Raw genomic sequence first — 26,866 nt, forward strand, 5'->3', positions numbered from 1 at the left:
GGAATACAGCACTTTAACAAGGGAAGGGAACTTGCTCCTATCATAAACAGACAAAGCAGAATCTTACCACATATCGCAGACTTTTTTGTTCATTACCAGTTTCTGGCATGGTTGCATTATCATGCAAGGGAAAAATAACACTAATTTAGAGCATAAAAACCACCACCATCTGACTCAAGGATTTCTTACATGACTGATAAAGATGTTAAAACCACAGCAGACAAATCTTGTCCTGGAAAGTGTAATAATTTTGCATTATAGGACCTTACAGTGGATCAAATTAGGCAACATATTAAATGCATCAGGATGTATCAGCACTGTCCTCATTCTGACAACAGTGGTTAAGTGCTTTGTCTTAAGAATGAACCTTAATGTTCGCTGCCTGCCAATGATGCTGAGGCAGTTGCCTAGCAACTTCAAATGAAGTTGTGTTTTTCTCATCCTTGAATGTATATACATACATATATACATATACATATATATACATATACATATATATATACATATACATATATATATACATATACATACATATATACATATACATACATATACATACATATATACATATACATACATATATACATATACATACATATATACATATACATACATATATACATATACATACATATATACATATACATACATATATACATATATATATATATATATATATATATATATATATATATATATATATAGTCTATGGAAGATGATGTTTCTATTTTAAGGATTGCTACTTTCATAAGCAGACTAGAAAAACCATTCCAAGCATATGGTTTGGATTTCGTACTTAAATGAGTGGTTCAGTTCATCAGTCTGCTTGCTTAAAAATGTAAATGAACCAGAGAGATCCCAGAGTTACTCTTGTAATCTCACATTATTTTCATGTTTCAAAGAGAATTCCTACACTGATTCTTTCCCTGCAGGATTTACAATGCAAAGGCAGGGTAATGTTCATACACAAACTTCAGCTTTTACACAGAAACACTTATTTAATCTTTGGACTAAAGCAAAGGGAGCGCAGCACACATCAGAACGAGGGTCTGCATCTACATTCTGAATGCTATTAACCAAGGTGCTAGAAGCCCCGTTTAAGTCTTACCTCAGCTGGCCAATAAATGAGAGAATGCAATAGGGCTGGTTTAATGTTCCATGAAGCCCCTTTAATGGGCGTTGTGAACCCTACCTAGAAGAGGAAGGGCCCCCAGGCAGATACCAGGACCTACATTCATCCTTCCATCTATGAAGACTTAACCAGTAGGGCTGTTTCCCAACCCAGTCCTCAAGGACCCACAGACAGTCCACGTTTTCGCTCCCTCCCAGACAGTCCACATTTCTTTTTGGAGGGAGCAAAAATGAGGACTGTCTGGTGGTTCCTGAGAAGCGGATTGGGAAACACTGCAGTAGGGCGCTACAATGAACCTAGAGCCTAAACCAGGAAGCACAGGGCACAAAGCAGGAAAACGCCTAGGAGCGAATACCAGTCCGTCACAAAGCACACACTCATGCACACAATCACACACTAAGGGCAAATTACAGCCACTGATTCAGTGTTTTTGGACTGCGGATGGACACAATCACCTAGAGAACCCATAGAATTCCTCACACAGAGTACTACTTGTAATATTAGTACTGGCCCAGGGACAGAGCCAAGATCTTCCCTGCTGATGAAAGCTATTACACACCTTAGAAAGGTGTTACTTCAGAACAGACCATAGTATATAACATTTAAATAAAGTAAAATGTTAGGATGTCATATTAGGTTCCAAATCTCCAAAAACCTATGCAGTTGTGCTTTGTCAGGATGAGTCTTGTGTCATAAACAAACATCTAGCAAATAAACCTCAACATATGGCACTGACTTTACATAGTTAATTAGTTCTGAGCAATGTAGTGTGATCAACACTGCAGATAATTCCGTGATACAGATGGACTAAGTTGTGTTCATCCTGGAATGTCGGCGTTCCTGCTCTCTGCCCATGTTCTTAATTTAGAGGCATCTTAAACAATGGAGAGCCCTCCTCCTCAGTCTCTTTTGAGTATAAACAGCCAGTGTTCATGGCTTCTGTTGTATGCACAGGCTGGTCAGACTGGAATAAATGCAGACCTTGGCCACATGCCTTTAAAAATCACGTCTCCACTCCAAAGTGCATCTGATTGCAGAGATGTTCCAACCCGACGGAGTCTGCCTGTTCGCTGCCACCGACGGGGGTGTATTCAGTTGGTCTCCGGCTAACAAAATAATCAGCTGAATCAATGCTCGGGCTAAGACGATTATGGGAATAGCTGGGATACCTCAGGGATGTCACCAGCAATCCCAGCTTCCCATGCTCTGTCTGACCAGTGACATGCAGCTCGCAAGCAGTAATAGAGCTGCACAATGTCCCAGATAAAAATCAAGGGGCCTAATCAAATATTCCAATATAATGCAGAATTAAAAGGTTTGTGTCTTTGTATTTAAGGTTTTCCAGTAGGTGGCAGTAGTCCTACCATCTCATTTGTAAGTTTCCTCAGCAAAGTGATTCTCCTTTTTGTGCTGATGCTGCCTTCAGCAACAACAAATAATCGGAGAGGTAACAGCCCCTTCCATGAAAAGCTGTTGTCCCAGATTTATAGCTAATTTACATTAAAATACTGCAGCAGGGCTCATTAACACAAACTGCTGTGTCTTCCTGACAAGACTCATTCCACTTCAAAGCAGAAGCTGTTGAAGGTGGGCCAGATAGAGGAAAACGTAGCCAAACATTTACTTGATTGCAGGAAGTTTAATGAAGGCCGTAACCCAAAACTCCAATAGGGAACAACCTCCCCCAGACAACAAGGCCAAATATCATAAATTAAGGTGCCTTGTGGAATAAACCAGACCTGGATGTTTCTTCCGACTGGCTCAGATTAGTTGAGCACATTTCTGGACTTTACAATAATACCCTGCGACCATGAACATCGTCCCGCTCCTCAGGAAAATGCTGCTATTGGGTGCGGTTGACATGAGTCATAGGGTTACGGTGAGAGATTCTTGGGCCATACCTGTTAGGAGTGGATGTGAACCTATCAGACCTCGCATCCACCCATCTTTCCCGTTCCCCATGGCAACGCACGCTCCCACACACCAGCTCAGACGCGGCAAAAGTTGCCAAGGAGTTGAAGCTAATCGTCCTCACATTAGAGTGCATGTGAAAAGCGTTTTGCAAAAGTATAGCAGCGTTGATGAGGCTGAAAAGCTAATATTCAGTCTCACTCATCTGCAATTCGCTCACAGTGCAGGTGCGCTACGCAAGCCTGATCAAAGGGCACAGACACGTGGCACTCAAGTTCTCATGCCTTTTTGTACGGAACGTGGGTCCTGATGAGTCAAGCTCCGCCCCACGGCGTGCCACCCAGCTGTGACAGGCCTGGCACAGTCTGCCAGCACATGACTCTCGTACACAATTTCAGGGTCTGTCACTTCAGCTTAGTCTGACTGACAGGCAATTAAAGCAGGCCAAACTGCGCAAACGAGCCCTTGCTGCGCAGCTGTGGCTCCGGATGCGCTCTCCCTTACCTTTGGCAACCCAACGGAGAGGTGATTCAAACCCACCCAGTCACCACGATGGCCCACCTGGGCCCGAGTGAGCAGACGACAGATCCACATACATGCAGTTCATCCAGCCATTGACCTGCTCCATCTTCACTGATCATCCCTTGGTTATATTTTCTTGGCAAGACTGGATCTTCTTGTATATTGTACTTGTCTTGTAGGAACCTCATCGTCAGGGTGTTTTGATCTGAATAACATTTGCTGTTAGGTACCCAAAGTGTTTTCTAATGCATTGTCAGCTCTTGGTCTTCTGCTTTGCTCCTGCTGCTAATCATTCATTCGAAGCTCAGCTTAGCAGCTCTGGTACCTGAGCTGGTCCCTTGACAGCTGTATGCCTGTGATGTACATTATCAGCCTCCCTTTATGTTGGACACCACCATCCGCTAAATGCCTACATGTAAATGTTAACGTTACTGAAGAGCCTTTAATCTCAGGGGTCAGTCTCTCCTGGATGAAGACGTGTGCCAGCTGGACATTCCCTCCCAAATGGGTATGTATACGGTCAAATTTCTCCACTGTGTACATGGGCATCTGAGCACTCAATCTCTCTCGTGTGGAACAGAACACCTGAGCACCCAGTCACAGTAGAGATGAGACCCTAAATATGGATACTACAGACCCCCCCCCACCCCCAGCCCATTACGTCAGTCATATCCAAAGGACTGTCCTGCACATGGGCAGGCATGATGTCATAGCCAGAGCACGAACAAATCGGATTTCCTTACCCATTGTGTGCACTAACAATGAGGTAATGCAGCCAGCCAGAGCTGTGGATTGTAGGGGCTCCTTTCACTATGGTCCAGATCTGTCCAGCTATTTATCCTGTCAAAAGGTAGCATCTTCTCTTATGGTTTATGGCAGGGCTGAGAGACTGATTGTAAATTGTCATTGTCATTATCAACCAGTTTATTGCCCCCATCCATAGAAAAAATAAAGCCACCCAGTCCTTAGTGTTTTGGTTATTATGTAATTAGTGGTTGGGGGGGGGGGGGGGGTCATTGGCTCTGGAATATCTAGGGGTCCCCAGTTTAAGAATGGCTGTAAACTTGTAAATCTCTCCTGGTTAACTTTCTCCTAATTAAATGATATAATAATAAAATAATAACAATAATAATATTATTATTTTTTTAATGCTAGCCCCCCTCAGGAAGACCAGAGCAGGAGCAGCGCCCTCACTCACCCAAGTGAGTCATCGGTGGCCCCCTCCCAAGGACAGCCAGTGGGACACAGCAGAAGGCTGCCCCCCCCAACAAGGGCAGGCAGTAAAGACCGGAGCAGTCAGAAAACTCCGCTTTTCCATCCTGGACACAGAAATGCTGAAGCAAAGCCTTGCCCCACCCCCCAACAAAACAAGCCTACAGTAATGCAGAGCAGAATTCATGTAAACATGATAATAAACCTTTCGACTACAGGTACACAACTTATTTCTTTGACAGACCTGTGTAATAACCGTACAATTGCTTTACAGCTCAGCTCAAGTCAATGGCTGCAGCCTAAATCAAAATTATCAGTGTCTATTCAATTCAGAAGCTTTTTTCTCCGCTTTCTATGTAAACAAAAGCAAAGAGCAACAGCAACAGAACCATGTGACAGAGAGTAGTGAATGACGGGTTAATTGGGGAAGGTTGTTCATTTTCAGAGATTACTTGTCCCTACTTGATCCTCATTAAAACAACAAATTAAGCTACCAAATTCAGCTACGGGTCTCTGGGCTGAAGCCATGTCTGGGTTACCAAGAGCCAAAAAAGAACACAGCAATTCGTCTATATCGAGAACAAGGCCAGGCGTACAGAATGCTCAGGGATAATCACTGTCGGAGGACAGGCTGAACACCACCCCCCCCCCCCCCATCTACAAAAACTTGGGGTATGAAATCTGGAATAATTAACGTGCATAATAGCCTACAGAATTTCAGCAATGCGGCAGTATCAGTACAGTTTGTATAGATCCTTTAAAAGATACACTAGAGTTTATCTGAGACCAGATCTTACATGTTAGGTACGATTGTATTTCTTCGGTCTGTCTGGGTATTGCATCAGTCCACTCTACCATGCCTCCCCCATGTTTAGCAGCAGCAGTACTTTCTTGTGCTTTTCTGTAGGGGGGGGGGTCACACACGAGCTGAGCTAAGCCTTGTGAGAATCGCTGTTTGTGACAGATTTAAAGTCAGATGTGCATTTTCTCATCCCACATACAGCCCCCCCCCAACATACTTCTTAAAGGGGAGGAGCTTGACTCTGGCATCATTTTGAACGGGGAAGAGTTGCATGTTTCCAGGCTGTTCATGTCAGCCCTTCTACAAACAGTGCAGGTCGTAGCCAAAGTGGCAGATGTACCCATTGCCGATTATGTGGGAGGACAGCTGAAACACACTAGATACGACTACAGTGATGGCACCTGTTGCCGTAGTTACCTGGACTGTTATCTGCACATTCCTGCACATCGCTCTCACTCTCTCCCTTTCTCCCCATCTCTAGAGTATAGAGGAATTTCAAGATCCGCCAGAAGTTCTCCACCCCCAACAAAATGCAAGATGACCGGACTGATGATCTTTTCAGATGTCAGGAAGTGCCACTGTTGCTCTGTGGTTTCCATGGCCCAGCTCAGAAACTGATAAAGCAACTGATGCAGCCAGTTTAGACGGAAAGAAAACCTGGGGGGGGGCGGGCTATGACACACTCAGTGCCACTGCCATGACCCCCCCTCACATCTGGCCCATGAAGCCAGGGATGGTCCTTTCATATCCTTCAGCTTGTGGATAATGGCCTGTTTGTAGAAGGTCCCCCACAATCCTACTCAGAAACTCCGTCAATTTTCACTGTACTGCCATGCAATCAAGAAAAGGGAGGCTAGGTCCACTGGCAAATAATATTCCACAAACACCAGTGTAACCACAGTCCTGTCTGGCACAGTTGTACTAGTATTTGCTCGCTTTCCCACTCATCGCTTACAGCACATTCATCCTGCATACATCCACCACGCAGCTCATTTCGCTTCTACTATAAATGTTATGAGAAGCCTTACAAAACATACAGGACCTTCGAAGGAAACAAAAACCCAGAAGAGAGCAGCTCAAACAGCCACAGGACACAACAGTCAGGAGCTTCCTTCCTGTCACCTTTGACCCCTAAAACCCAACACACCCTTAAGGGCTTCCACTGTCGTTTTCAAAAGCATTGATTCACATTTTCAAGCCAATCCTCGGGTCAGATTCAATAAATTACAAATTGCAGGCTTCTTTTAAGGTCCCTGGGGGAATTACATCTAAGAAAGCAAATTTAAGAGACCGAGTGCAGACTGTGAGAAGGAATGGCAACCAAAAGGGTGGTGGCACATCAAAAGGGACAGAAACATGGAAAATGTAATTTTGTTTGCTACCTTTTCATGTAGCTGTTGGAGTATTAAGTGAATAACCTGAACAGTAATTGTCTTCTTTGATTGTTCTGATTGGCTCTCAAGGTCAGGAACTTCAGTTTGAACTTACAATTCCATTTAAACCCAAGTGCACCCATTTACAATTGCACAAGCTCCCATCCAACTAAAGAGCGACATTAGCGATTCTAAGAGTCTGCCCAGGAATGCGCCGGAATACATGCCAACCTCCACGCACATTTCCTTGAATCAACAAAAAGATACAGGAAGTATAAAAAGGCAAATGATCTGTCTGGTAAAGACAATTTCACCACACCATAGTAAATGGGCTCTCATTCAGAGGCTGTGGACTGGTGACCTGGGCCACCACTAAAAGCTAAAACTAAACCCATTGATTGTCTTTGGGCCAGTCTTTCAGATCACAGTGAGCTACTGGTACAGTCTGAGGTTCTACTTACTGTACTTTAAATAAACCTAGATTTTATTACTTCAGACCAGTCACTCCCACCCAATACACATTGTATCTGGGCCCCACCCAAAAACAAACCATAAGCTCAAAGCAGAATAAAGGATTCACGTCATCAGGCAAGATATTGTCTACGAGGCCGTCGATTCACGTCAAGCTCATCAGCACAAGAGATTAAAGGCCACTTGAATACCTTTGTTTAATTTTCTAATTAAAATTAAATAAGGCTGGGCCAAAAGTGGCAACAAAGGCCATGTGCCCCCCAGCCCCGGTCTCAACCTGCTCCATTCTCGTTCATCCACAGAGGTACCACCTGGTTGCTAGGCAGTGCACACGGTGGGGTCTCTCAATTGGGAGGCGGTCTTGCTATTGTGACACCATTCGATAAATCACTAGCTCTGCATCACGGCGGCTCTCCTCCACAACAGCTCTGATAGCCTGTAAAAGGTCAGCAACATGCATGGGGGGGCTGTTCTTTTGTGCAAGGAAAATGGAAGCTGATTGCAAGACGGACCCGGTGCCTGTCTTCCTGAAGGAGACGTTTAACCAGAGCGACAGCCTACAATGGTCATTAAAAATCCTCTGGCAACAAGCAGGCTTGATAAACCCATACTCAAGGCCAATAAACTGACCTGTGAATTTCAGCATCTCCTTTCATATTAATCCCACAAGTTCAGATGGTGAGAACCATTGGGGACAATACTTAGGGAGAATACTTGCTGAAACTTACAGATTGGACCCCAATTCCATGAAGCCTATGGCACAAGGCTGGACTGGGTGGCAGTCCACTGCAGAACCAGCACACACAGATTAGGGATCTATACCTTTGTGGGGACTCTCCCCTTGTTTCTATTAGGCTAACCATAAATTCAACTATGACGACCAGAACCCTTACTCAGCCCTAACTTTAATACTAACCAACCAAACAAAATATACAGACTTTTGGCATTGTTAGTTTTTTAAATGCAATCACAGATTTTTATAAAATTGATTTCCCCCCTATGGGGACTGAACAGATAAAACGTGGGAATATTTGGTCCTCACAATGTAATATATACATGCCCACACACAGACACAAACGATGATCAGTTTTGAGATGCTAGTTCTCCTTTGTGTCTTTGCACATTCTCCCCTCATTACGTGTTTTTCCGGGGCTGTGAAGTCACAGTGCTGCTAATGAAAAATAATTCTGATCCAGTTCCACGTTCCAAAAGAGAAAGTTTTTGTTAAAAACAGATCCAGAAAATTTCCAAGCCCTAACGATATGGTGGGCAACACTTTACTTGAGGGGGCACAAATAATGTAGCAGTACACTCTTACTTAACGTATTAATTAATCAGAAACTAAGTGTTAGTTACATACTGATCACTTGTTTGTTCATTAATCAGTCACGACGGTTCATGTCTCATGAGTCATGCAATTACTATTCTTGTTCATGATTTGCACGTGAGTGGTAACCGAGTTACTAAGTTACTTGTGTCCCCTCAAGTGTGACCAAACAGTGTACTGAAAATTGGTTTCCATGATAAGATGTATTTTGTTTCTTGCATTTTCTTTTGGCATTTAAGTTAAAAGTGACAGGCCTGTTGTTTGACATTAAATTTAGGAAAACATAAATGTTAATGTTCTATAGCACGTGCATATCGATTAAACGAAAAGGAGTCACCCTGGTTGGTAACAGATTTCATCTCCCCTATTTATCAGGCTGCTTGTCTCTGCTCTTAAGCTCTCCACCCATGCAGTGTTTCTAGAAAGTGGTTCTGGAGGTAAGCATTCTTCATCCTCTCTACCACCCCCCACCTCAGAAAAGCAGGTGCTCCTGCCATGTAGATGCAGATGAGAGCCGGGGAGTTGGTCCAGTTAACAGCCAGGTTCTTAGGACTGGTCCTTACTGGGCGGCGTTACGCCCCTTGAGGTGTGTGCCTGGGTCTGAGACTCACATCTTAGCCACGGCCGTTCCTCCTGATCCTCATAATACTCCCCCCCCCCCCCCCCTTCACCCCCAATTAGCACTGCACTCGCCTCTTTGCATACAGCAATTATCTGTCAGACCTGGACCAGTAAACACCAGTCATGCTCGGCTGGTTGACTGACTCGCTCTTGTCAACATTGTTAAAGTAAAAGTGTTTTATAATTAATTGTATCTATAGACTGCAAGAACGAAAGAAATGTAAAAAAAAACAACAGTAGACTGTCAGCTACAGAAAAAATGCTGCAATCGTTAAAGGGGAGAAGCATTAATTATGGGTAAATATCTCACAGGTACTAGCTGACTCTGACCTTCCCAACCCTGGAAGCAAATCACCTATATCCCCTGAAACTCCAGATTCATTTTAGCTTTACAAATTAATTATGTAATTAATTTTTTCTACTTGTCTAAGGTTTGTCTGAATGTTTATCTTGAGCTATTTTTCCCTTGTCTGTAATGTCACTTTAATCTCAGGTTTCCTTTATTAAATTCATACCATTTCCAGCACAATTATCCATACTACCACATTCACATGCCGGAAGATCTCATTTAGGAAACAGAATGTCACAAAAAAGTCACTACATTTACAAATTACTGGCTGCTTCCATTGATGACACCCATTTATTGTTTAATGCACTTACCACTTTGGAAAAAAAGCATATGCCAAATAAAACAACATAAATGTAAAACCCTAATAATTCCACGTAGCTTCAAAGGCAACAGAGAACATTTGCAATGTTTCTAGCTCCGGAAGAATCACCCTCTGCGCCATATTGTTCTCATTTATCCTAGCTGTCAAGCAGTAAGTCAGGTCCCTTGTTTCAAACAGGATACCCTCAAGTCAACTTCATGAGTTACTTGCCCATGTGACATTGCACATGTTGGCAAACAAACATGTAACCCTGGTTATCTGGTTCTTCCCCTAATGGAAGTTTGGTGAGACTTTTTTGGTCTCACCAGTAGTTAATCAATCCATATCACTGAGTTGAAAACACGTTAAGTTAAGGCCACCTGACTGCCAAATGGCCAACCTGAAGACCAGCACTTACCAAATTACAGTATAGGAGACACTACCCCAGCTGTGTCCTTGGAACCCATAAAGTACTCAGACACAAACACTGCTTCTATTCGCAGAATGCCTCGAAAATGTCCTTGCTGCATTGTTCAGCAGAAAGTGAAGCCCTACCAATCATGGCTGGCCTTTCCCACAGGACATTACAAACCCATTATTTCCTCTTCTGCTTCTACTACATAGACAGAGAATAAAAGTAGGCTTTCAGACAGCAAGCGGACTACACAGAACGTGACGAACAAGCTAAATTCTTGAAAAATTCCATCAATATTTCACACCAGGCCACATATTCAAAAAAGGAGAAACAGTAGATCACAACATGCTACCCAGGAGTGGCAAAAATAATAATAATAAAATGTCTCACCACCCTTCAGAAGACTGTACAAGTCTTCACACAGTCTAAAAGTGGGCGATTGCCAGCAGGAGAAAACTCCTCTTTTCATGTTAGCACTTAAAAAAAACTTTTCTAAACTGGCACCAGCGTTTTCACCCTTTGATCTTCGGGACATCGTCTGACGTGTGCACTGGCTCAGGGAAGCAAAAAAATTCTACATATAAAAAGTATCAATGAAAATCAGAGATGGAAAGTCCAGCTCCAGAAAGTGCAAATCCAGACCAAGATTTTGTTTCAACCAACCAGTTGGGTACTCTCTGACAGTGACTCTTTATACACAACTGGTTGGTGAAAACAAATCCTTGGTCTGGATTTGCACTTTCTGGATCTGAACTTTCTATCTCGAATGAAAATATAAAAAGTTAATGCGGCCGACGTGCCCGTCATAAGCATTCGATCAGCCGAGTGCATGCAGAGATTTCTGACGGTGCGCCCACAGCACTCTGGGACATTAACAAATGGGACAATAACTTTCAGCTAAATCTTCCAGCCATGCGTGAGGTGTCAGCCCCTCCCCCTCCTCAGGTGGCCTGGGACAGACACAGTGTTTACATAACAGCCACTGCTCTGCCACCCAGCATGCACCCAACCCCCCCTATCCGGAGGCTGTGGCAAAAGCAGTTGTGTCTCAGAACGGGCTGAATTATTAACCATCTCGGCTGCGGCATCCTGCGGCTCAGATCTGATTATCCTCCCACGCGGATAATTACGGGAAGGCAAGGGAACACCCATTTCGCGGCATTCAGAGACACGTGCGGCGCTACGCCCAAACGCGGCCAGGCCGCCACTCATTCATCACTGATTCAGTACCCTGGAAAAAAAAATCTGATACAGCCCGAAAGACAGGTTGTTGGGGGGGGCATGTAGCTTATAGTCCGGAAACCCTTACCTGACACGTTCTTACGAAACACTCAGGATCTTAAGAGGAAATTGCTGCGCAAACCCAGCAAGACTATTATAAGCAGGAGGCCAGTACGCCAGCGCACCATTTGTAGGTTCCAGCTAGGAACAAAGGAACACACTTGTGAGCCCCCTACCACACCATCATAGCTTAACTCAAGGGTTCCGGCCTTCCAGTCCCACCCCACCCTCAAATGTAGATTAATGTCCTCAATTACAGACATAGCTTAAAAAAAGACTACCGTAAGGTTCAGTACCACAAAACCATAAGGCAGGTAATGCAATAATCGGTTAAGGCTACGGGGAGAAATAAGAAAATTATGGTTCTTCGCACTCTCCTCCTATTTTTAGGATGTTGAAAGAACCAAGTTCATCGAATTACGCCTCCTCGGGAGACGAGATAGCACGATAATCAAATCCGAGCCCCGACGCCAATAAAAGTCCTTTAATCATTTGAAAAATAGGGAGAGATTAAGGCAAGAAGGAGCTGCCTGTGTTGATATTTTATTGACTGCGAGGTGTGAGTCATAATTGCCCATGTGTAAACACCTCCTCAAAAATGCAGAATGAATTACGGATGGAACCCATCCTGCTTATTAGCAGTAAAATGCCCACAATCAGACTGGATTAGCTGAGAAATGAACAAAGGACTGTTATATAAAAGACAGAATCTCTCCCGAAAAAAGGCACAAAATTGCCCCCGGCACCCCTTTAAAGTCCTCCTACAGGAAGGAATTCCAAAACTGAAAAAGAACTTTCAGACCAAATCATTTTATTTTTTGCTCCAGAGTGTCTGCAGATTCAAGCCGAAGGAATTTTCAGTTCACCTACTGCAGAACTACCGCTAGCGATATATTTGGTTTAAATTAGCAAGACCCTTGCTTGGGTTCCCTGAATCTGCATAAATCTGTATGTATCAGGTCAAATTTAGAGCAATACATCATCTGTGACTGCTTATCAAATACAGGTTCATAGTGTTTAGTTACTATTACTATTAAATTACTACAGAGAACAGAGTTCCCCCTGCAAAAAAAATCCAGAAGTTAACTTTTCTGTAGATTTTGAATGAACTTCTTGGCCTTTAGAAGGGATATAATGACTCACCTGGGTCTCTTTTGAAATACTGCAATTGTACCTCGGAGAGTATAATTACCGGTTAAAGGAGCATGGAATGAACATTTCAGGCACAAATAGCAGATTCCTAGCATATGAAGAGCTCAGGGTATTAAGTCTCTTAGAATATCATTGTTGTTACATTTACATACACAGAAGTGATGGAAAAGTCACAGTAGAAGAGAAGAGGCAGGGAAAGCCAAATGCCTCTTCCATCCAGCTCTTCAGATGATAATAACCAAACCTTCCCACATCTTCATCCTTCACACCAGCCTGGCAGTAGCGGCTGAACAACATCTACCATGACGAGATGCAGACACATGCCAGTGTCAGCGTCACATAAAGCTTTCATCTTGTCAGTGTAACTTGTTTCAGGGATTCAGAAACTGTCAGTGAACTAGTTAAAACACTCAAAGTCTGTATTTCTTAAGAGCAATAACTGATGCAAAATGAATGCACATTCAAAAACAGGCTAAAATCCAAAAAAATGTTCTGCCTGGCCTTGGTATTCTTTCATTTAATACCATCAATACCATAAATAAGAATGAGCCTTGCTTTGCTAAAGGTGACTATATTGATTGCCATGGAAAGAAATGCACAAGGTGAAGTCTTGGATGAAGGCAATACCAGTGGAGGATGGAGGAGGAGGAACATGAGGAGGAGGAAGAGGAGAATCGTGATGATGAGTATAAGGATCAGGAGAGATGTGTAAATGAAATTTCACTAGACACAGCAGAGGACATTCAGGTGGTCAAGTGCAGACAAACCGACCAATGGTACGTATTTCTCAAAAACAGCCTCTCTCTCTTTTAAATACTCGGCTCCATGCCGTGCAAAAATATACTGAGATCTTGTGTAGCCAAGAACAAAATAGCTGTTCATTTCACTCCTAGTGTCTATTAAGAAAATAATTTGATTTCTCCCTAAAGATCACGGCGGAGATTCGGTGGAATTCTATGCAGAGTGAACAATTCAGTTGCATGAAAATGACCCGAGAAAATATTAGGAAGGAAAAGTTGCCTTAGGTATTACAAAATTACTGAAGTAACAGCGGATGAGTACATACATTTTCCAAACTGCCTATTCCAGGAAACATTGGGCAGAAGACAATGCAGACCCTGGACCGAATGGCAGTGCCTCAAAGGTACGCACCTGCAAACGGGGCAATTTCAATTTCTATTTTAAGTCTTTCCCAAGATGGCCTACCCATCGCAAATTCTGGTACTGCAAACACATTAGCATAAACCCATTCTTAGAAATTCAGGACAGATATTTTGGAACCCAGTGGTATTATGGGTATGTTCTGTGGGATGATCTGCCCCAGTCCGCATTAGGGCATGAAGATTCCAACACCAATTAGGTTAAACCCCACAGACATAACTTTGAGTAGCACCAATAAAATCACACCAACAGAGATACCATCGCATTCAGAAGAGAGGGTACAGTCTTCAGCATTGATGCCAATCATTTTACATTTTTCATTTATTACTCTCCTTTTTATATTTATTACTCTCCATTTTATATTTATTACTCTCCATTTTATTTTTATTACTCTCCAAAGCAACATGCATTTTTGGGAAGCTAAGATCAGACAGTCCCAGGGACAACTGAGAGTTAGGACCCTTGCTGAAAAAGCCGATGCCACAGTCACTCTGGGGTTTGAACTGGCAACCTTCCGATTACAGACACAGCATCCTAACACAGAGCCACACAATCAGACTAGACTGGCTAGGTTCAAGCAGACTAGATTAGCTACCCTGCAACCACTGTCCCAAAAGGCTGTCAATGGAAGACAAACGCCAGCACTAGATCTTCCATCAGCCCTCAGTTACCTGACCAGACACGCATGGGAACCCCTCTGCAATGCCTTCAACGATGCTTAGCATTAAGCCGCTACATCCTAGAAATGCCTGACCTCCACATGCGCTTCAAGTGCGTGATCATCATCGTGAGGAAAACCAAAAGCACAAAGTTCTGTGAGACATGAAAAATACTCATACAGTCATTAATATAACTGCCGTAGAGGGGAGGGGAAATTTTTTTTAACCACGATTCCAGCAGAGCAAAACCAAAACGTGTCCTCAAAAATTGCACTAAAATTAAAACGAGTTCAACATTTTACATTAAAAGCAACAGATAACCAACCGCAGACATCATCTAATGCATGAAACGCCAAAACACAAAGCCAGTTAGATAAGAAGCGCAGCGATTCAAACAGTTTAATCCCTCTTTAGAGCATCGAATTAACCCAGCACCTTCTAATTAAGCCGCAATAAAACAGGAATTCTACTTGAATATGTTTTCATGGGGTTGGAAATAAGGCAGGAGGACAATGCTGACTTCATGGGAGCCATGCTTTTGTGTAACTGAGGCAGATAAAATGAACAGCCAGTCATAGTTCTTACTGACGACTCAGCAGCACAGCCTGGAAGATCAAGGTACCGCCATGGAATTCACAGTGACACAGCCAACTTCCTGTTTGATGAAAATAACTGGGCCCTTGACTCCCAAGACAGGCGCAGATCTCACCGCAGGACTATGGCAGAGTGTCCAACACCGAGTGCTTCCTTGGGGACACTGAGTTTGCACTTGCAGGAGCAGCGGAATCTCCACAGCTGGCACCTGAGGGACACGGTTCTACCAAAGCCACTGAGCCAGGCTAACTGCCATCAGCATGTCACAAATCAGAGTTCCAGCGAAGGCCTTTTCAGCACTGCAGTTCTCGGTGATGCCAGGCGGCAAGGCACGGTTCGGGTAGGGGGACACCAAACATATCACCGTAGAAAACAAGCGCCGCTTTTGCGCACTGCGAGAAACTGCTCTGTTTGACGTCAACAGCTGCGGACCTCCAGGAAACAAGCGTGAAAAGGGGATTTGTCCCAGCTACCGCAAGATATGCGATACCATGTCTATAAAGGCATGAAACAATGTGCTACTGTGAGCGTGAGTCTGAAACTGCACAAAGACGGCAACAGTCCCCCGTCTCTGTAAGATCGCTTGCATGCCATCTCAGCAAGTACATCATTTCTAGTCAGTACAGAGAGGAATCTGGGAAACATTAACTTCACATGCGTTCCGCGTTCTCTAATCTCATCTAGAACACTGCAAGTCCAAATAAAGACCGGTAACTGAAAAAGTAGTGGAAAAAGTCCCGGCAATACATACTCAGGGAAGAATATTACCGAACCCAAAGGCTGGTCTTCTCATTCAAGTTTAAGGCCCAGGTAGTCTCCTCTTGGTTCGTAGATTTTTGCAGGCACGTGTCCGACGGAACAGCTGGCTGCAGGCCCACTGGGACGGAGGAGAAGAGGAGGAGAGGGTCAGGACTCCAGGAGATCAGAGACTGGCACCAGTCACTGACCTAGAACAGATACTGGCTGGAATTTCGGCGGTGTGCAGGGTGCTCCCGTCTGACTGTGCCTCACAGCCAATCCCTCCCTCCCAGCAGGCAATGGGTGGGACTAGTAGGCCGGACATAACAGCAATGTATCACCGGGGAGGTCATAAGGGCCGGACGGGGGGACCAGAAGATCAGGAAACAGTGCTTCAGGGCTGGGAAACCACTGGAAAAAAACCCTGCTGAATGAAGCAGTGGGCCATGAACTATTCCCTTCCTCCACAGTTATTCCATTAACCCACTATTCAATCCCCTCATTTTCCAAAAAGCTCATCTTACATCATATCCTACTTGTCATTAGCCTGTTTCTACAAAGGCTGCACAGTGTTCGGTATGCACCAGGCTGTAGATGCACAAACAGCCACTTTACTACATCCGTCACTGTGACAAGGCTACAGTTGATGGATAAGCAGTGGCTTTCACCTCGGCAACTGCTGAAGATCGCTCACTGCTAGTGACAGCGTGGCTCAGCCTCTGGCCACCAATCGGTCTCCGTTAGCTTGGTCTGACTTTATATCATTACTGCCCAACACTTGACATGAACAATATATTTCCAGTGAAATTCATCAGCAGAGGAAAAAAAAAAGAGCTGATGTTTCTGTAAACACAGGTGGTCTTCAGAAATGAAGCACCGACCCAAACTAGGCTTGCAAAATTCTGGGAATTTTCAAAGTTAGAAACTTTCCATGAGAATTAATGGGAACATATGGGGATCAATGGGAATAAACTGGAATTTTGAAAAGTTGCAGATTGGCTTGTAACAGGGAACTTAAATGCAGTTGGAAAAAACACCTTGACTGCACTATTAGTGATATCATTGTGTAACTAAGTGCTTTGGAAATTGTGAGTGTGTAAAATAACCCCAAACAAAATAATTCATATTCTATGTTGTATTATTCAAAGAGTTTGCTTTCTTTGCTGTATCGGACAGCTCACACGGAGTTCCACAAAATTCAATATTTTCTAAATTCCACAACTTAACTTCAGATGGAAAGTTTCTGGAAAGTTTCCGGAAATTTTCAGCCCCTTTGCAACCCTTTCCCCAAGAGATATATTTAATACAACAAAAATTCTCTAGTAAAAACAGACAAGAAAATACTGACTTAATTGGAAGTCTCAGAAAAAACTGCAAGAGAAAACAAGGTAGTGTATAAGTGGGTGGGGGAGGGTCCACACTGAGATTTTGCCTTAAAGGTCTTTAGCGCTTATGGGTACTGCAGCAGGCTTCTGAACCAAGACATCAAGGGCAGTTTGTGTAATGCAGAAGAAGCATGGGTGTGCTGCTTCCTGAGGAATAGAAATGCATTATGGGGACATTTATTTCCTACAGCAAAACCACAGGCCGCGATGGGGAATGAGTGAGCAAGCGCTATTAGCTTAGTGAAACATTTAAACTGCTGTGACTCAGAGAACCATCAACACAGATGGAGCACTTGTAAGCCATAGGCCCCATGTTTAGTTGTTGTTAATGCCCCCAGAAGGGGGTATATTATTGTATTTGAGTGAGAAAAAACTGGCAATGGAGAATAAAACTCAACAGCCCATTCTTATGAGAACTGGATGCGTGCATTACTGCGATACTGATCATTTAATCTGAGCTTTGGTTGTCCCATGTCATCAACTGAAATAACTCAGTGATGACGGCCACAATGGAGTTAACCTAGCAGATATAAGAGTTATCCATCTACCCATCTGCCAACCACATATGTTGGACAGGATTATGGAGGGGCCTGATCTGGACCACAATGAAAGGGTATAGAATACCAGTCCATCACATGAAACCACACCAACTCACTATGGGCAATTTAGGGACACCAATGACATTGTCCCGAGAATCAAGTCCAGGCCTAGGGATTTTCTGGAGTCGTTCTCTCACACATGTGGTACACAACTGGAGACTCTCCATGTCAGACATGTTCACACATACTAGAAATACTCCGGGTTGTGTAGACGAGCTGTTTGTTGGGGTCTTCTTCATGTAAATGGCCCTTAGTCACCCTTGGATGTCCCTATTCTTCAGTTTTTGCGCCAGTCGCATGCTAGAAATGTCATCAACACGCCTTCTCACTCACAGCAAATTCTCCCTGCTCCATTCACAGATGAGTCAATTGGAAATGTTCCTGGATTACTTTGTACTAGGGAGCTAGCAAGGTAAAGTCCACGTAACGTACGGTACAACTGTTTTGGACATTTGCATTCACACACACAGCCCCTCTGTGTAACGTCTAGAAAGTTCAGGTTGGCAGTACGTGCCTGAAAGGGGCTTAACTAGGTTTTAGGACGTGTGATCATCTTGTAGAAACCCACTCCACTATGGGAGAACGTGCAACCCTTCAGGACTCAAAACCCCAGAACCTTAGAACCCTGGCTGTATGAGGCAGCAGTGCTCCCCAACGAGCCACAGCGTCACGCTCTCAATTCACCACCATTCAGAAATGAAGACAGAGATCAACAATGAGTGAAAGATCAAACAAATTCGAGACACTTTCAACCCATTTCCATTTTTCTTCTGTCCTCCTTTTCTCAAGGCCAGCTCACGAGATCATTTTTCAGAACACTTAACAGAAATGATTTGCCCAAAACAAAGTTTCCATTATACATGAAACAAAACTTATTACTTATTTAATTTCATTTTAATTAATTTCTGGACAAAGCAAAGCCAATCCAAAGACGTCCAATGAGATCAAAGGGAAACAGTCTGTCCAATGTGGTGCCGGCTGGGATTCCCCAGAGGAGTTATCAGTACATTGCTGACCATGGACCACGGCACACAAAGTGACACACGAGCACTGCAATAAAACAACAACAACACTGGAGACAATGGAGCTTATCCCTGTAAAACAACATGACACAGATTCAGACTTACACTCAATAACAGCTAATGGCTACAAAAACAGGAATTACTCAACAAAATTACAGAACAATGGCGGATGCTGAAACAATACCATGACAAAGAGGTGTGTATTAGTGTATAAGTGTATATACACACATGCACAAAAAATGTGTAAACAGTAAATGAAGTCATAGACAAGGTTTTGAACTCTAACAACGAACAAAAAATATTAGACTCCTTTGAACTAATACTATGGACTACTAGTCTTTTTCGTTTCATTTCAATTACTAAAGACTGTGCAAATACACATGCGTCACAGTTGACTGTTTATGTAAGCAGATTTAGAGTAAAACCTGAAAGCTAACCCTCCACAGTGTGTGAAGGATTTCCCACAACACATACAACAGCTGCATGTAGATTTATTCGTTGCTGACGATCTTGAATCTTGGAGTGCATATTTCTTGCAAAGTAAATATTTATTGGGATCGGCTTAACAAATGGGCAGAGTAACTAACAGTAATAAATTTCAAAGGGAATTCATCGAGGCAGTTTCTTTTTACAAGTGGTTGTATTAAACTACAATATTTATGTTGGGGGTTGGCATGCTGGCTCACTATGACATCCTCTTCCCTCATGTACCCCGGACAGGGGGCTGATTCCCACCCGAGCTCCCGGAAGCACGTCTGCGTGTTCTGCCTCTATTAGCAGGTTCCCTGCCACAGTTTAAAAACATGCATTCAGGTGAACTGGTCTCTCTAAATTCCCCCTAGCATGATATTGTGTGTATGATGGCATGACCTGCAACAGAAAGTCTAGTGCTTCCTGGGATGGGGTTCATGCATCCTACTACCATGTCCTAAGAAGAGAGATCGACCAACTCAGAGCAAATCAATACTCATACATGTATCTTCTGGGTGATTCCTGTTTTGGGCCACATATTCATGTCCTCGTGTTTAACTGGCTCTTATTCTTTTAAAATATTAGACAAATCTTTATAACAAACCTATTTTATTATGTGTTTAGGTGTTTTCTATTGCTCTAACAAAGATAAATTACTATTTTTATCTTTTTACATCTCTTTAAAGCACCATTTCTCTGGAATATGCGCTCATTTTAACATGTCCCAAATGCAATGTATTCAACTTCCTCAGTAAATATAAACTATAAAATTATAAAAACCAAAACTTATTCTTTATTATTTTGATAGACTAGGGTATACTAACTTTAGAGAAAGAAACAAATCTGGTGAAACTTATTTTGTATTTATTATTATTATTATTTTATGAGTATATTTCTTAATTATTTATGTTACTACAGTGGTATTATTATTATTATTATTATTATTATTATTATTATTAGTTGTAGTAGTAGTATTGTTGTTGTGAATCTGAATCTACTTGTTAAGAGGCCGACTTGGTTCCACCCTGTTATATTCTATTCCACCCTGTTAGGCAATGATTTAAGAAAATATTCTAATCACAACAGTAAGTGTTTGGTATATTTGTATATTGTTTTGTGAAAATAAAATTCCTCATACAAGACAACAAAATGGGGACAAAAAATGCACAGATTCCATTATTCTGACATTGTACTCTTCATAAAATTAAAACTGTTAATGCTACAAGAATGAAACTTTTATCATAGCAAAAGGGACACATTGTATCCCAGAAAAGTTCAGTATTGTTTGACTTGTACATTATTTAAACTCTGTGATTACCATGTACATGTCCCTAACAGGGTGGAAAACGTTTGGAGAAATATATACAAAAAACATCCCATAATTATAATATTTTCAACCCCTGAGCTTGGCAAACATGCATTCCTCATAGCTAAGTCACCCATCTAAGATAAAATCTGACTATCATTAGAGCCCTGTTTGTGTACTGGACACTATTTAAATGTTGTATATTTAACAGTACGCCAAAAATGTAATATAAAGATGGAGCATTATAGTTTGGTGGAAAGTTCAGGTCCAGAAAGTACAAATCCTGACCAAGATTTTGTTTCTACCAACCAGATGAACAGAGTCACAGTCAGAGTACACAACAGGTTTGTAGAAACAAAATCGTGGTCTGGATTTGTACTTTTTGAACCTGAACTTTCCACCTCTGCTTGCCAGTATATAATTTAACTACATATACATTGTCACTTTAAAGGTCATTGGTTATTAAATTACAGATTTATGACATAAAATAACCAGAGGTACCAGTGTACATAAAAGCTAAGTTATTATAGCTAAGTGTTATAAAAGCTGATTATTTGGCTGTGAGGACACAGCTGCTAAGGTCAGTGAGACCATCCTACCTGCAGATGATGCTCGCTTTTCATAATTTAGATGTTTATGGTCTAATAGTCTGCTCTACTCCAAATTTAGTTTTACATTCTATCGTGTGCTGGATCCCCCCAAAGTACAATTAATGTTACTATTAATCTGTAAGCATCTACCATCTGAGGCAAGTAGCTGTTTCTTTGTGATCGAGTCCAACTGAACTTACCATCTTGCACTTTACAGTATCAAAACTTTGTTACAGTGAGTGACTTTTTGAGCTTATTTTCAAGTACTACTACACACAGTAGCCACTACAAAAACTGACAAACATTACAGAATAAAACTGTCAAGCTGCATCCTTCAGCCCCATACAAAACTGGATTCTCAAGGTTCAGGGAACCAGCAAGAACGATTAGCCCCCTGGAGTGTGTGTGTGTGAGTGTGTGGGTGTGTGTGCGTGTGTGTGTGTGTGTGCGTGTGTGTGTGTGTGTGTGTGTGTGTGTGTGTGTGTGAGTGTGTGTGTGTGTGTTTGCATAGATCACATTTGAGGACCAAATTGTCCCCAAAGTGTAGTAAAACCTTAAATTTCCCTACTTTTGGGGACATCTTTTGAGGTCCCCATTTGTATAACCTCAGTTTTATAAAAATCTGTGAATGCAATCAAAAAAATAAAAATGCCAAAAGTCTTGTATTTGGGTTGGTTACTTATGGTTAAGGTTAGGGATGGGTAGAGGTTAAGGGTGTCGTGACTGGGATTAGGGTTTTTCCCATAGAAATTAATGGACGGTCCCCATTTAGATAGGAATACCAACTTGTGTGTGTGTGTGTGTGTGTGTGTGTGTGTGTGTGTGTGTAAGCTGAACAAAAACGTCTGAAAAATAGCAGCATTCATGGCTCTTTGTGCATTCAGGAAAGACTACAGAACTCAGCATAATTAAAGTCATTTAAGGCCTTTAAGGAACAAGACCACACCACCTCTCAAACACTGTGTTCTTCGGAGAGAAGCTCATCTGCTAAAGAGCAAAAATATGAAGTTCCTGAAAGTAAAAATTAGATTCCCGACAGGTACCATCTATGGACTCCTCCGCCAAAACTGTTACAGGTGAAACGTAAACCATAAGAACCCACCAAATGCGGTGACACACAGATGCATGCTGGCAGGACCACCTGACCCTGGGACACAAACTGCTTTATAACACTGAATCAATTGCAGATTAATGTAAAATGATTTTTTTACCAACAAACCTAAAACTTGAAAATCGAAGCTGAACAAAGGGCAGTTATTGCGATCCGTGCTGCTCCCCCCGCCCCCTGAAATCCTGCCTAAATGCATACAGTCCCCATTATGTCCATCACCCCCGCCCCCCCCCCACACCTGCTCAGAGTAAAGAACTGCTTTGGAATTCCTGCACGCAGGTCTGTAAGGTGGCTCGTTGTTCCTCTTCAATTCCTATGGTGTCAGTCATTCTTCATTACTTACTGACTGAGCGATATTATTTTTTAACAACGTACACTGGTGGCCTGTAAAGCTGAGCTATCACAGTATAACGTCACAACCTCCTCTTCTGGAGCCAAAATGCAAACCTCAGTACTTGGAACACCACATTTATTGCCATTGTGCAGAATGCCTGCTGTGTGTGGGGCAGGGGGTGGGGGGCTCTCCTCATCGCTCCGCTCCCTCCGAGAGACGGAGGCGTGCTGGAGATGATGAACACCCACAGAAATGCCCTACTGTTCCACACCTGAAGACTACCATCTATGGAGACAGCTGAATATACAGTTGAAATGGACCTGAACAGCTGGTAGTCAGTGGGCCAGGTCAGGTCCACCTCTGAAGCTGCACAATTTGGTTCGGAGGAAGTTATTGGATGTCAATGTATTCACCAGAGAGAATAAAAGTAAATATCTGGATGCCTGAGATAAACGTCTCGGGCCCTAAAATTTGGGGCCCAGGTGCTGAAGTATATTATATTTGGGTCTCAGACTCCAGACCTGCACCCAGAGCTCTTCAGACAAAGTCAGTGTCTGCCCCCGCCTACATCTCTGCCTTTCTAGCAGCAACATAGATACCTGCGCCATTTAAGAGCAGCATCCTTAATTAAGTGTTATGGTGGTGACCCCCACACCATCCCTGCTTCCAGGGAAATGCAGACAAACCTTATCAAAGTACGCCCAGATCCAGCCTTCTTCACCAACAAGTGTCACATATAGCAGTCAACTATCTTTACTAATCACTATAGCAACACAGAAAGACACCAAATCTGACATTTGCGGCTTCCCAGACAGCTCCCGTTCAACGCAGCGGCACATCGCAGCAACTTTTTATGATCAGGCCCTTTAAAAACTAGCCCGGTACCGGCCAAGATCTGTCATGGCTGAATCTGAGCGAAATTACGGTGAGCGACGGCACCGCCGGGTAATTAAGAGATCGTTGAAAACAAATGTATTAAAATGCTGCCCTTTCAGCCCTGACAATATGTCACTCACAAGAGTATGTCCCGTATAATAACATACAGCTCATTTATTAAATTTAAAGCAGGGAAAAATTGCCTAAAATTATACGGAATGTTGTAATGGTTATTTATAGCAAACTATGAGAAAATAAAATAAGTACACAAATGGTAATGCTTTACATTGTAAGCTAATTGTAAAACAATCAAATATTTGTATGCATCTTACACACGTAGTTGCAGAGTCAACAAGCATGCCATAAAGCAAATATGCACAAGTATAAATGATCATCGGGGATATATCCGCGGAGATGCTCATAAGTGGGATACCAAACTTCACTGGCCGGAAGAATCATCCAGAAGGAGACTCGGGTAATTAGTGGAGACCTGGCTGGGTCTCTCCCACCGGGCTGGAAACCGGCCGAGATCGCGGAGCAGAAAGCGGCAGCGTCACCGCCGGAGTCAGCATCGGGTGGGAGTGCAGCCTAAGCTTTGCAGTCAGGAGAGACAGCCCAATTTCAAAGTAATAAGAAAGGCGGATGCATGCTTATCCACAGGGTGAGCGGCGCAATTATTTTAAAACGTCATGGCAATTTTGCACTCGGCAAAAGAAACCGATTGTAAACATTCATTAAGAATGTATTTATTCAGGAGCGCGGAATCAACAAGTGGTAAAAAAAAAAAACTGCTTGTGTCAGATTACATATATTTAGCTACTGCTAAATATATGCATCCTTGTTCATGCAAACAGAACTGTGTGCCTAACATCCTGAGCTGGACAGGGGTTCAACATTCACACGTGAAACTATAAACACCTTGCATGATAAAGCATTAAAATCCGCCCGCTTCGTGGACAGAGCCAGCTACAAGAATGATTTAAATGATCTGGAAAAAATGTAACACTCTGCTCGGTACATGGTCCCCTGGTTTGCAGTTCACCCAGGTTTCCTCATATCCCGTTACATGGTTTCATAGGGCGGGAGATACGGGGTAAGAAGCGCTGTGCTGTACGAAGACTGCAAAAAATACACTAACACGAATCGAAGAGATTCCTTTAGGGACAAACTTTCTCTCTGAGAACAAATAAGACTAAATACAAAATATATAAGTTAACAGTAGTCTGACAGTAGCAGAACTGTACCCTTGCATGAATGCATCGATATAAAAGATTCGGGGGACTTTTTCATGTGTGCTTATGCTGCGCGTCATTGTGATTGTGTAATGTCTAATATTTCAGAGGCAAGTTCCTTAAACAGTAATATATTTACGAAATGCACATCAAAAGATGTTTGATCGATTTAAATGTATTATACGAATAAGCAGACTGGGCAGCAATGCAGGTGGATAAGCGCGTCACGCGGCAATAAGTAAGAGTTCGCGAACGAAACGTTAGCAAAGAAACTTGCCATTTCCGCTGAAAATGGTTAGGGTTGATAAAATGGTTAGGGTTGATCTATTGCAGATGTTCATGTATATGTACGGTTATTACTTGTGAATCGTTACCAACACGTTGCCGTGCTCCCTACGTAAGGCACAAGCTTAGGTGGGGATAAATCCAGAGCCCAGCCAGGTACCTTCTACGCTTCCCATTCAAGAATTTTATATCTCTTAATGTTTCGCCAAAATAAATAAACCTTTAACAGGAACGGCTTTGCGTTTACGTTTAATACAATTTAGTGGATTCAGTTTTGGCAGATATACGGCGTTGTTGATTTTTTTTCCAGCTCAGTTCTTCGGCTTTTTGTTAGTTCGTATATTTCAACGCTTACTTGTTCAGCCTCCTTAAAACAAAAAAATAAATACTCAAAATAATCGTGCCCGACTAACCGGTTTTTCCGCAGTCCTCAAGTTTACGTCTTAATTGCAATTTCAACTTCTATGTTGTTTATGGTGCGCATTTCCTAGCAAACCTAATCAGGGAACCACACAATGAGCGAGTTCATGTTACACATGCATGGAGAACATTCATGTCTACTGCTAGTCTCCCATCTAATTCTCTTTAGAAACTGTCAAAAAAAACACGAATGCAACAGTTTTTAAGGGATGGCTACGCTTTCATCACATGAAATGGGGGGGGGAAACTCACCTGCAGGCTTGAAGCACTTTATCCCACGAGTACCTTTGTTTTTCCTTCGGTTTTGATCAGTACGTGAGCGGATTGTGGCTCATATATTTACATCGCTGGTTTAGCAAACATCCGAGAATTCGACAGATCCCACATGCTTTTACCGTAATGTGACAAATAGACTGAAAATTCGCGCGCGCCGCGCCTACCGTAATATATTGACTATGCACGGCCCTGCCCGGAGAGATCATGAATGGTGTATAATTAATGACCGACGGTATAATGTAATTGTATTTCGCTACTTTACGTTTTACAGTACACGTCATGCAGGCATTATTCAAACATTTATGAAAGTTTGATAGATGGTAGTGTGCATTATTTTTCTCTCTGATTTTGCAACATAAAGCATTTTTGTCTGTTCATTACATCGGCAAATACAATTATATTGTACTACAGCAAATGTGAATTTTACCATTTCTAGTCATATTTTCCAAAGGCCTTTCAGTCCTCTGTGACCCATGATCCAATGTAGAAGTATTCAGTGCTTGTAATGGGGAAGTACAGGTACTGGTACTGCCCTTGTTATTCAGTACCAGCAGATGTTGAGAGGTGCCAGTACTTTGAAGAGAAAAATAAGGAGGTGCTGTCAGTGGCACAGCGACAGGGCAGGCAGGGCAATGGCAGGGAGCCCTGCTGGGAGCCCCCTCCACCCCCCTATTACATAGTACACTGCACAAACAAATCTGCTGTATTTGTATATTCTGTTTTTCACACAAGTGAAAATAAAGGTCTTGTGTTTATTAAATTCTCTTTGTTGATATCAGGGGTGTATTTAGAGATGAATGGATAGGGGGGCGGAGTCTTTACTAGGGGGGCTGATAGCAAGCTATTCATGACTTAAGCCAATAAATACACATGAGGCTAAGAAACATTTCAGGGGGGGGTAAAGCCCCCCTAAAATAAGCCTAACAACACCCCTGGTT

The 26,866-nt window shown here is 42.7% G+C and overlaps 1 protein-coding gene across 2 annotated transcripts in view; it reads right to left on the reverse strand.

Moving 5' to 3' along the window:
- The window catches only part of LOC111859503 (tumor protein p53-inducible protein 11-like), a 45,478-nt gene extending 19,396 nt beyond the window's left edge, over positions 1-26,082 (reverse strand). The window contains exons 1-2 of one of the 2 annotated variants that reach the window (XM_023842241.2): positions 25,905-26,081; positions 16,035-16,160 (exon numbers count right to left, since the gene is read on the reverse strand). The gene's annotated coding sequence lies outside the window, so the exon portion shown is untranslated. Of the gene's footprint in view, positions 1-16,034; positions 16,161-25,904 lie in introns of both variants that reach the window. The other variant, XM_023842242.2, reaches the window with a different exon arrangement.
- Between the last annotated feature and the right edge of the window lie 784 nt (positions 26,083-26,866).

This window comes from Paramormyrops kingsleyae, chromosome 13 (genome assembly GCF_048594095.1).
Source record: "Paramormyrops kingsleyae isolate MSU_618 chromosome 13, PKINGS_0.4, whole genome shotgun sequence".
Taxonomy (NCBI): Eukaryota; Metazoa; Chordata; class Actinopteri; order Osteoglossiformes; family Mormyridae; genus Paramormyrops; species Paramormyrops kingsleyae.